Raw genomic sequence first — 12,500 nt, forward strand, 5'->3', positions numbered from 1 at the left:
GGCTAGAGTGGATATGAATGTGTTGAGGTGGTTTGGCCATGTTGAGAGAATGGAAAATGGTTGTCTGCTAAAGAAGGTGATGAATGCAAGAGTTGAGGGGAGAAGTACAAGAGGAAGGCCGAGGTTTGGGTGGATGGATGGTGTGAAGAAAGCTCTGGGTGATAGGAGGATAGATGTGAGAGAGGCAAGAGAGCGTGCTAGAAATAGGAATGAATGGCGAGCGATTGTGACGCAGTTCCAGTAGGCCCTGCTGCTTCCTCCGGGGCCTTAGATGACCGCGGAGGTAGCAGCAGTAGGGGAGTCAGCATTATGAAGCTTCATCTGTGGTGGAAATGTGGGAGGTTGGGCTGTGGCACCCTAGCAGTACCAGCTGAACTCGGTTGAGTCCCTGATTAGGCTGAAGGAACATAGAGAGTAGAGGTCCCCTTTTTGTTTTGTTTCATTGTTGGTGTCGGCTACCCCCCAAAATTGGGGGAAGTGCCTTGGTATATAGATAGAGACTCTTAAGAAATGTAAGTGGAATGACCTCCCTTCATTCATTAACGAACCAATCAAGAGATGAGATTATTCCTCAAGGGATCTTGTGTTATCTTCATCAGGGCAACATTCAATTTTATTCTCCCCCGATTCGAAGTTTGTAAACTTTTCTTCTTTAACTCAACTGAGGAGAAGTGGGCTGCATCACCAGAGGAATTGTGCGATAGCTTCTTCGAAATAACTTTTTTTTTTTTTTTTTTTTTTTTTTTTTTTGCTTAATTCTTTGAATGTTGAGTCCGAAAATGCTACGTTTTTTTCTTTATGCATAATTACTAGATTAGCAAATGGAATGTTAACCAATAGGAAGACAAAATTTCCTTATGCTTATGTATCTCCTTTAAGTGGCTGAAATTAATTACTAGATTAGTAAATGGAATTTTAACCAATAGGAAGACAAAATTTTCTTATGCTTATTTATCTCATTATGTGGCTAAAAATTTTTATTTATTTTTTCGAAGGAAGATTGAGTCCAGAATTGCTACGTTTTTTCATCGTGTATAATTACTAAATTGGCAAATGAAATTTTAACCAATAGGAAGACAAAATTTCCTTATGCTTATGTATCTCTGTAAGTGGCTGAAAAAAAAAATTAATTTTTTTTCGAACGGAGATTGAGTAAGAAAATAATTCGTACTTTCTTTATTTATAATTTATTAAATTGGTAAATGCAGTTTCAACCAATAGGAATTTTTTTTTTTATGCTTATGTATCTCTTCAAGCGACTGAAAAGTTAGACATTTTTTAGAAGGGAGATTGAGTCCGAAAAGGCTAATTTTTTCTTTATATTTATTCAGTCAGTAAATGTAATCTTAACTAACAGGAAGACAACATTTTGTTATGTTTTTGCATCTCTACAAATGATTGAAAATTTTTTTCCTTTAATTTTTTTTTTTTTTTTATAGAAGGGAGATCGAGTCCGAAAAAGCTTAATTTTGATTTATAATTACTAAATCAGTAAATGTAATTTTAACCAATAGGAAAAGACATTTTTTTATGGTTATGCGTTTTTTCAAGTGATTGAGAATTTTTCTCTTTTTACAAGGGAGATTTAATTCGAAAATGTTTTTTATTTTTTTTTATTTTATAATCATTATATTAGTAAATTAATTTTAACAAATAGGGAGACATTTTCTTATGCTTATGCATCTATTCAAGTCATTGAAAAATTTTTCGTTTTTTATATAAAAGATTGAGTTCGAAAAGGCTTTATTTCTTCCCTATTTATAATTACTATATTAATAATTGTAATTTTACGTTAAAATTTCGACCAATAGGAAGAAAACATTTTCCTATTCATATCATCATAATTACTATATTAATAAATATAATTTTATGTTGAAATTACAACCAATAGGAAGAAAACATTTTCATATTCATATCATCATAATTACTATATTAATAAATGTAATTTTATGTTGAAATTACAACCAATAGGAAGAAAACATTTTCTTATGCATATGTTCATAATTAATATATTAATAAATATAATTTTATGATAGAATTTCAACCAATAGGACGAAAACATTGTCTTTTGCATACCTTCATGATTACTATATTACTAAATGTAATTTTACGTTAAAATTTCAACCAATGGGAAGATAAAATTTTCTTATGCATATCTTCAAGTTATTGAAAATATTAAGATATATTATTTCCAAATGACTTTTTTTCTATCGAATGTTTGGAATAGAACTCATAAGTTTTCCTTCTTCTGCCTACAAAATTTTAAGATGTTATGAAATCTATTTAAAAAACCGAAATATACCAAACAAATATTCATATTTATCTGTTTCTTCAACTGCGAAATGTAAACAGAAGTTTCTGTATGAAAGTCGGTATAACATATTCAAATAAAGTCGTTCCAAAAGGGAGAAAAATATTTGTTTTTCCTTCCCGTCGGCAGCTTTATGTTTGGATATGATATATGACCTTAAATACATAAAAACTACTTTTTTTTTTTTTTTTCAGGCGCGATTTTCTCTTATAGAGTTGTTTTTGATGTTGCGGTTCCACTTTCAGAAAGGATATTTTTTCAATATATAGTTTTTATGTTCAGAATTTACTTTTTTTTTTTTAGATATACAACTTCTATGCTACTATGTTTAGAATTTACTTTTTTTAAGATTTGCAACTTCTATGCTTGTAAGTTAAGAATTTACTTTTCTTTTTTTTAAATATAAAACTTTTATGCTTAGAATTTACTTTTTTATTTTTATTACAGCTTCTATGTTCAGAATTACTTTTTTTTTTATATACAACTTCTATATTTCTATGTTCAGAATTTACTTTTTTTTTCCAAATATACAACTTCTATGTTTCTATGTTCAGAATTTACTTTTTTTTTTCAAATATACAACTTCTATGTTTCTATGTTCAGAATTTGCTTTTTTTTCAAATGTACAACTTCTGGACTGCTTCTATGTTCAGAATTTACTTAGCTGTGGTGTTTCGAGTCTGTTTGGTTGTAACTATTTTGGAACAAATGTGTAAATGTTATTAATTAATGTGATGTTATGGGTATTTTTTTAGTACTTTGCCTTTTTTTCTTTTTGAGAACTTTATAAAAATTTAAATGTAATAATCTATTTTATTACTTAATCATTCAATAGTAGACTTGAGTATTCTTAAGTATTCCATCATATTCTTGAACGCGGCTGATTTGTATTTTACAAAGAAATTACAAATTTTGTAAAAATTATTTGATTCAATTTTTGTTTAGTGTTTTTTTCTGGTCTTCAATCTTCTGGTTTTTTTTTTCTTCTTTTTTTTACTGAGTCAACCATGCCTTTGGGTGATTAATCCATCTATACAATATTCATTTTTACTTTTTCATTTTGTCAGTTTTTCATTCCTTTTCAAATTTTATTTAATTTTCGTTGAAATTTATTCAATATAATGAATTTCGCATCTTTACATCTCTCGTCTTCTTACTTAATCTCATGTTTCTTTTCTTTTCCGATTCATTCGCTAGGATTGACTCAATTTCATATATCGGTAATATTTTCTATCTTTTATTCTTCATTTTACCTTAAGCGTTCCCTTCAGTTTTACTAATCTCATTTTCTCCTTTGTCTCTCAACCATTCTCTTGAATTAATTTGACCCCAAGCCAAATATCTCGCATCTTTATTTATCTCATTTCCCTAACTGTCTCGTTTTTTCTCGAGATTCGTTCTCATCACACAGCAGGCGCTTTATTTATCCGTGAATTAGGTCATTAGCACATCGTTAGGTAAACAGAGGCTGACGTTAATTACATTAATGCTGTTCGGCGGGAGGGAAAGATCAATCACGCCGCCTTCCATGCTGGAGGGGCTGAGGGGGAGGGCTTCTGGAAGGAGGAGGGCAGAAAGAACGTTCCAGTCCGGGCCCGCTGGAGTGTCGGGAGAAGTGTTTGTCCACTTCTTTTCGAGTGGGGGACCCAGAATGGACCCAATCTTTCTGCGGCGGTCTTCATACTAACGTCTGTTCTAAGTGTTTTTTTTTTTCGCCGTCAAAATCGAAGAATTTACTAAGGATATGTATACACCCCTGTTTCTTATTTTCTTTATTTGTTTGTGAGCAACTTTACACAAAAACTACTATACCGATTTTGACCAAAATTGGTAGTCATGCTGGGAAAGACCCAAGGATGAGTAACATTTTGGAAAAAGTACATTAAAATACAAGTACGCAGCAGTATTTTGAAATTAATGCCAATGTTAAATAAAGAGTAAAAATTTTTTTTCTTTTTGTGAACATTACCCAAAAACTGTTGAACCAAACCAACGAAACATGGTGGACATGAAGGATATTACCCAAGGACAAATCCATTAGATTTTGAAGAAAATACATTGATGCATAAGTACGGAGTGGAATTAAGAACAAAATAAGACTGCTCGGCGTGTCGAAGGCATGCTCTCTATTGAGTGCCCCTCTAGTTGTTTATGTTATGATTGGGATAAAGCTAATGTTAGAATTTTTATTTTTTAATTGTTATGAATATTTCTTCGATGCTGCTATAATATAATTTGTGTTGTGGTGAGTCACATGATTGAATTAACTAATATATCATCCGTATTTTTAATGACGTGTCTTTTGTAAACTTTGGCAACATGTACTTTATCCTTCATTTTCTTTCCTTACTTCTCTTGACTCCATAGCAATGATGTATACTTTTTTTATGTCATCTTTGTCTCTTTTTGTTCCAACACCTTTTACTCTCGCAACCCACACCCCTATTCTATTGTCTCCTCGTTAACCCCTATTTCCAACTCTCCCTACCATCTACATTCATTCCTTGAGTTTCCCCCCCCCCCCCCTCCCTTTCATAGCTTTTCATTCCCTCTACGACGCCCATTCTCTCCCCCCCCCCACAACTCCTGTCCTTAGGGTCTTTGTATTTTCCCCTCATCCCCTTGCTTGTAAACTCTGGGAACCTCTTGTCTCAATTCTCCCACCCCCTTCCCCACCATTTTCCCCTCATCCCCTTGCTTGTAAACTCTGGGAACCTCTCGTCTCAATTCCCCCACCCCCTTCCCCACCATTTTCCCCTCATCCCCTTGCTTGTAAACTCTGGGAACCTCTTGTCTCAATTCCCCCACCCCCTTCCCCACCATTTCCCCCTCATCCCCTTGCTTGTAAACTCTGGGAACCTCTCGTCTCAATTCCTCAGCCCCTTCCCCTCCATTTTCCCCTCATCCCCTTACTTGTAAACTCTGGGAACCTCTTGTCTCAATTCCCCCACCCCCTTCCCTACCATCCTCCCACGTAGTACATGCTCCCCGGGGTCGTGCTCCCCGGCTCGCTCATCCTGCGTTGTTTACTTTGGTATTGAGGATTGCGTCGCCCCCCTCGGTCCCCCCCCCCCCCTTGAAACTGAGTGTTGTTCTCTGTAGTGGAAATGGTGAAATGGAAATGCATAAGCTCTTCTCTGGTGACAGGAGGCGACGGGAAGACGGAATTTGCCTCGTATTTTAGAAATAGTTTTGTGTGTGTGTGTTTTTTGGTTATTTTGTGTATTGGTGTGCTTTATAAATTCTCTCTCTCTCTCTCTCTCTCTCTCTCTCTCTCTCTCTCTCTCTCTCTCTCTCTCTCTCTCGTTAGGCGTAAACGGATTAATTTTAAGAAAATTATATATATATATATATATATATATATATATATATATATATATATATATATATATATATATATATATATGTATATATATATGTGTAATGATTAGAATAGTAATATTACATGTTTAAAACAAATGACGTAATATGTCATGTTGGTTGGAAGAGCTGGCCGTGAGATTTGCTATGGTCAACTCAAATTGTGTACAGGATGTAAGATGCTGAGTTGTCATTCTTTCTTAGTGTCAACACATTAACTCTTCGTGTGAAAGTTTGTGACGTCACCGGATGCAGGTGTCTTCCGATTCCGTCACTTATCCAAATTAAAGCAAGTGTACGATTTTTGGGATATCAGTAATTTGTTCAGTTCTTGTCTAAACTTCACCAGAATTGGTCATGTGGACCAACACAGCTTCCTCCAGTGATGGAGATGTTTAACTCAGTTGTTTATATACAATAAAACTTAAAAAACCACCAAGATGTGTTCAATAAACCATCTAAATACATCTGAAAACAACTCATACTCAAATGTGTGCTTAAGACAGTAGCACACCAATAAATGGTGGCAGCGCTTAAACTCAAAGACAGCGGTTATACTCTAAGAATTAGAGAAATATCTTCAAGACTTCAAAAATAAATAGCTGTAAAACCAGAGATATATCTTCAAGACTTCAACATAAAAGCTGTAATACCTGATAAAGATCTTCAAGAACTCAGAACTATCTACAAATATCTACAATTTTGACTGAGTCCAACGAAAATGCTAACACCAACATATGTTAGTATACAAATAGAATCTTCAATCAACATCCTAGGAAACCCAAGGACTGGCATTCAACTATTGCAAAACATATCCAGGAAGACCTACATTCTACAAGAAACTAGAACGAGACATCGCTAACAAAACATCAAGAGAGAGAGAGAGAGAGACGACTCGACTACATATAAAGCTAAGTACAAAGATTTTGTATTCATTTCAGTTTGTGCAGTGAAGTGTAGTTGTCACAAGTCGTTAGTCAAATATTACTGGGGTGAGTGAATTCCTAAACTTTGTTATAAGAAACTCCGAATTCTCATTTAGAATTTTTCTTTCTTTGTGCTAATTCCTTTTTCTTTCATAAACTCTTGGGGGGAAATGTATTGGGATTAGTAACATTGTTGGGGGAATTTTATTATACATATGCGTTTACGCAGTGGGCGTCTGTACTCATATAGATATTTTGATAGGATTGAAAGGGGTCAAAGAGATAGAAAAAAAAAGAATACAGCAGTCATGGCTCCTCCTGTCAGCCCTACCCCTGGACCTAGTGGTGTAGGCCAGGCTAATCCTCCTCCAATTGTGACGCTTGTAAATGCCAGGTCAGCAATCCTTCCTTTTCAAGGCCGTGTCAACGGGTTCTTGCCACAAAATGTGGAGTCATGGATTTCATCCGTTGATGCCCATTTAAATGCCAAACAAATCGTAGATCCTTTTGTACAATTACAAGAAGCTAAAAGTTTTATAGATTTTTCTAAGGGGGATGCGAGTGCGTATTTAAGAGGTGTTTCATTTCAGGAAGCAGTTACTTGGGATGATTTCAAAGTTAGGTTACGCGCGATCTATGGGGGTGAAGAAGCTTTGGATGTGGTGTTAACGTTACGAAATACACTTAATCAAGCCACTATGAATCGGCTTAATGTTGTTGAGAGAGCAGCTCTCATAGCTGATAGGCTTAACGAATATCAGGACATTTTAGGTAATTCCACTTGGGTTACTAACGATAATATCTCCGTGAAAGATTTTTTACGATTAATGTATTTAACTTGCATGACACTTATGTTGCCTGAAGCTTTAGTGCGGTGCTTTGATAAGAAGTTAATGCCTGCAAGTACGGAATTGGATGTCTATAAACAGATAAAGAAGCACATGTCCAAGTGTCCAGATCTCGATCCCGTGTTAACTCAAGTTTTTGCTAAGAATGAAACAAAACCACAAACAGTGAACGTAATTAATAATCCAGTAGCGGGAGTGACGTGTTACAACTGCAAACGTCAAGGTCACATAAGCGCAGACTGTAGAACGAAATTTTGTTCAGTTCACAACACAGGATCACATTCTTATAGTCAATGTTACGCGCGTAAGACACAACAATATCCTAGAAATACACAGTCAATTCCACAGTCAGTTCCATATGGAAATAAAAAGAAAAATCCTCATTTTAACAATAAGAAGAAACAACAAAATGTCAATGCAGTTCAGAGTCCGAAACAAACAAACACTTCTTCAAATATCGCTGAGCCTGGGCCGTCAAACCAGACCTCGCAAAGTCAGCCTAATTTTCAGAATGTGCAGAACAAAGCAAATACCACATAGTTAACTCTAGAGGGGAAGAGAGTGATGTTGGGTCAAGGTCATTTATGTCAACATCAATAGTATTGAATAATCAATTTAATGTTTTATCAGATAAATGTGAGACAATAGATTTTCCTATGAAACACACGGCCGAATTAAGTAAAACAGTGCATGCTCCCGTAGATTTGCAACGAATTCATACAATAATAAGCCAAAATGAGTTACGGCCAACCTTATATGCTGTAAATTTAGAACACAAATCCTTTACGTTATTTTTTGACTCTGGTAGTCCACGTAATATTATGGATTTGAAGACGCATCATTTGTTGTTTTCGAACTTTCCGATTGAAAAATCAGGAATCAGACTTTCAGGTATAGGAAATAATGAATTAAACGTCATAGGCATAACTCATATTCAGTTCAGAGTCGGTAATCGCACGTTTGCCGATACATTTGTTGTTGTGAAAAACATTAATATGTATCCAGCTGTAATTATAGGATACCCATCTATGGGAAATCAAAACATTATCTTAGCTCCTGCAAAGCACGGCGTGTATATCAAAGGGAAATTCTATAAGTCTTCTAATACTTTAAAGTCTGTTTTGGATAATAAGGAGACGACAAATGTAACCGTAACGTACGTTGAAGAACCAATAACTTGTCTCACTAATAAAGAAATAATACACGCGACCCAGCAGAATTCTCGTTCACCCGTAATATCATCTTGCACGCAATATATCGAACCAAACATACCTTCGAATTTAATAGTGCAAATAAAGAAAACACTACCGGGATCTGAAATATTAATCCTTTCCGATACTTTGAAAACCAACGGATTGTCTGTCACACAAGCTATTTATACAGTAGGCTCACATCAGCAATGTAATATCGAAGTCTGTAATCATTTAAATGACACTTTAGTAATTCACAAAAATCAACATATCTTGGATGTAGAAGTTTATAAACATCGTATTCTTACCGTTGCTGAAATCAATCACTCTCAATCAGTTGCGGATGAATCCCTTTTACGATCTATTAAAAATAAAATCAGTAAGGACATTCAAGACGAAGAAATTCAGCAGAAAATTTTTGAACTTTTAAATAAATATACAGATGTCTTTTCCACTACGGATGGATCCTTAGGGAAAACAGATGTGATCGAGCATCAAATAAGGTTAAAAGACAAACAGAAAATTATATATGTACCCTCGTACAGACTCCCTATGAAATTCCAGAATGAAATAAATGATGAAGTAGGTAAAATGTTAGAGGAAGGAGTCATTAGAAAATCAAATAGCCCTTATAATTTTCCTTTAATAGTTGTACCGAAAAAAGATCGAACATGGCGTATCTGTGTCGACTTTCGTCGTCTAAACGAGGAAACGATCCCTGATCGATTCCCAGTGCCATGTACTGACGATATTTTGTCTTTGTTAGGTCAGAATAAATATTTTACCAGTTTGGACTTACTTAAAGGCTTTCACCAGATATCATTAGAAGAAGATAGTATCCCATACACAGCCTTCAGCACAGCCAGGGGACATTATGAATTTTTACGGATGCCTTTTGGTTTACGTTGTGCTCCTATAACATTTACAAGAATGATTAACATAGTGTTTGGAGACTTGTTAGGGGATATATTGCATGCCTATATGGATGATCTTGTAATCTTTTCCAACACCTTAGAAGAACATCTACGTAAGTTAGAACTAGTACTACAGAGATTAAGACAACATAACTTAAGGGTAAAGATTAGTAAGTGTGAATTTTTCAAAACAGAATTAGTATATTTGGGTTTCATGGTGTCAAGCCAAGGTCTTAAAGTAGTCCATGATAAGGTGTCGGCTATACGTAATTTTCCCATACCTACTAATGTCAAGGGAATACAGCAATTTCTGGGTTGTAGTGGATATTACAGGCGTTTTATACGCAACTATTCAATAATAGCCGCTCCTTTAACTGATCTTACGAAGAAGGGCGTAGATTTCATATGGTCTGAGCAACATCAACAGGCGTTTAATACTTTGAAAGATGAACTGTGTAGTTCTCCTATCTTAAAATTTCCTGACTTCGGTAAGGAATTCTTCATTGCAACAGACGCCTCAGACTTAGGAGTGGGAGGGGTATTGCTTCAGCAATATGATAAACAGTTTTTCCCGATAGCTTTCTATTCTCGAAAATTGAGAACTTCCGAAAGTAAATATGCAGTAATAGACAAGGAAGGACTAGCTATTGTTAATTCGCTAGTGCATTTTAAGTTCATAATTTACGGTTATCCCGTTAAGGTTCTTACTGACCATAAACCACTAACAGAGTTCTTTAAAGGCTTCAATCACAGCCCTAAACGAACTCGGTGGCATTTAATCATTCAAGATTTTGGCGCAAGAATCGGGTATTTACCTGGGAAAGCAAATATCATTGCGGATGCATTATCACGCAACCCCGTGTCATCTTGTACGGAGTCTTTAGCTGAATTAATAGATATATCAACATCCATGCCTATTGTAAAAACAATATCTGAACAAGAAGATTTAGGCTGGAGTGCTGAATTGTTACAGACTGAGCAAAGAAAAGATCAGAAAATAGAAACAATTATAAATGCTTTGAAAGGCAATCATAAAGAAAAAGAATATATAAAGTATAAGCAGCAGAATTATGTAATCAAAGATAATATTCTGTGTAGGACTGTGACAAGGAAAACCCGCAATACACCACATGTAACTAACGACCAGGTAGTAGTACCAAACTCACTTGTTTCCACTGTCCTGAATTGGTTGCATTCAAATCCATTACATGGACACCCTGGGTTCTCATTAATGTCACAGAAAGCCAAATCATTGTTTTATTGGCATACAATGCTTACAGATATAAAAAGACACATAGCTAATTGTCGCACATGTCAGGAAAACAAAGGGCATACGAAAACACCTGTTAGCTTAGGAACTTATCCTGTTCCCAATCAACCCTTTGAAAGAATACATTTAGATTTGTTAACAGGATTTTACGAGTCAGACAGAGGGAATAAGCACCTCTTAGTAATTATAGATGCTTTAACTCGATATACAGAACTAATAGCGCTTAAAACTAAAACTGCGATTGAATGCGCTAGGAAGTTTTACGAGTGTTACATTTGTAAACATGGAATTCCACACATGATAATCTCAGACTCGGGTGGTGAATTTAATAATCACTTTCTTACCTCATTGTGTGAATTCCTCAAAATAAAGAAGATCAATACCATGATATATCACCCAGAGTCGAATGGGCTAGTGGAAAGAGCAAATAGGAAGATATTAAATATATTAAGGGTAACACTAGGGGGATCAGACCCCAACTGGGATATTGCAATACCGGCGGCACTGAGTACTCTGAATCATTCATATCATATATCAATTAAAATGTCACCGCATGAAGCATTGTATGGTACCCCAGTTAGAACACCTTTCCATGTATTAACGCCTACAACTAATCTATCAAATCCTTTAAAAGAATGTATAAATGCAAGTATAAGTCGATATGATATCCTTCGAAAGAATTTAGAAGAATCACAAATCATAATGAAAAGGAATCATGATAAAATAGCGAAACCAACTAAAACATATACCGTGGGTGATAACATCTATATTCAAATCAATGTCAGAAAAGGGCTCAACTATAAACTAACACCTAAGTTTGAAGGCCCATTTAACATTTTGGAAATATTAACGGCCAATAGGTTTAGAATTCAAAATGTAGCCCAACCCACGGATGAGAGAATAGTACCATTGTCTCACATAAGAAATTAAAAAGAAGTGAGGAAAAATTTTAATTTCAATTTAAAAGTTTTCTTTTTAATACAGGAGTAATTACATATGTTTTTTCTCGTTACAGGTTTCCAAGATGAATTTTTTGTTGTTGGGAGTGATATTGTTCGCTCAGACATTTTTTTCGTATGGGATGAGTTCTAAGACTAAGAAGATATATTTTAAATATGGAAATATAGTTGAAAGACAAGAAGACATTTTTGTTACATCAACCAACGTAATTGTCGAAGTGCATATGCAAGCAATTTTTCTTCAAGAGAATGATGTCACTAGCTTAAGAACCGCCATTTCAAGGTTTTCTGCATCATTGGATGAGTTGCATAGGAGACATTTTCATTTGACTACTAAGAGTTTGCTTAGCTCAACATTAAAAATTGCAGAGATGCTATCTGATGACTTAAAGAATAAGACTGGAGAGACAGGATCTTTGGCTTATGACCTTTTGATGTGGACTGTAGGACACGAACAAAAAGAAAGACGGAATCCGTTCATTTATGCTGCATTAAGCATCTTTGGGTCTGTTGCAAGTTTAGGTTTAGGACTTTCCAATCGTCTTAAAATTAGTAATCAAAATAAGAAAATTGAGTTCTTGACTCATAAAGATGAATTGATTATGTCAGAACTAAGGGATCAGTTAGCTTCAATCAATAAAATTATGGATTTGTTAAATGAACATTCAGATAATATCGTTCAAATTATGGAAGTACAGGATTTGTTAGCAACATTAACGTAT

The 12,500-nt window shown here is 34.9% G+C and overlaps 1 protein-coding gene and 1 long non-coding RNA gene across 2 annotated transcripts in view; both read left to right on the plus strand.

The window, feature by feature from the left end:
* The window catches only part of LOC137642417 (calcium-activated chloride channel regulator 1-like), a 347,063-nt gene that overhangs the window by 142,781 nt on the left and 191,782 nt on the right, over positions 1-12,500 (plus strand). The window lies entirely within an intron of this gene.
* Positions 6,602-12,500, plus strand: part of LOC137641956 (uncharacterized) — a 6,783-nt gene continuing 884 nt past the window's right edge. Inside the window, exon 1 of the long non-coding RNA XR_011044608.1 lies at positions 6,602-6,663. This is a non-coding gene — a long non-coding RNA (uncharacterized lncRNA). The remainder of the gene's footprint in view (positions 6,664-12,500) is intronic.

Source organism: Palaemon carinicauda, chromosome 6 (assembly GCF_036898095.1).
Source record: "Palaemon carinicauda isolate YSFRI2023 chromosome 6, ASM3689809v2, whole genome shotgun sequence".
Taxonomy (NCBI): domain Eukaryota; kingdom Metazoa; phylum Arthropoda; class Malacostraca; order Decapoda; family Palaemonidae; genus Palaemon; species Palaemon carinicauda.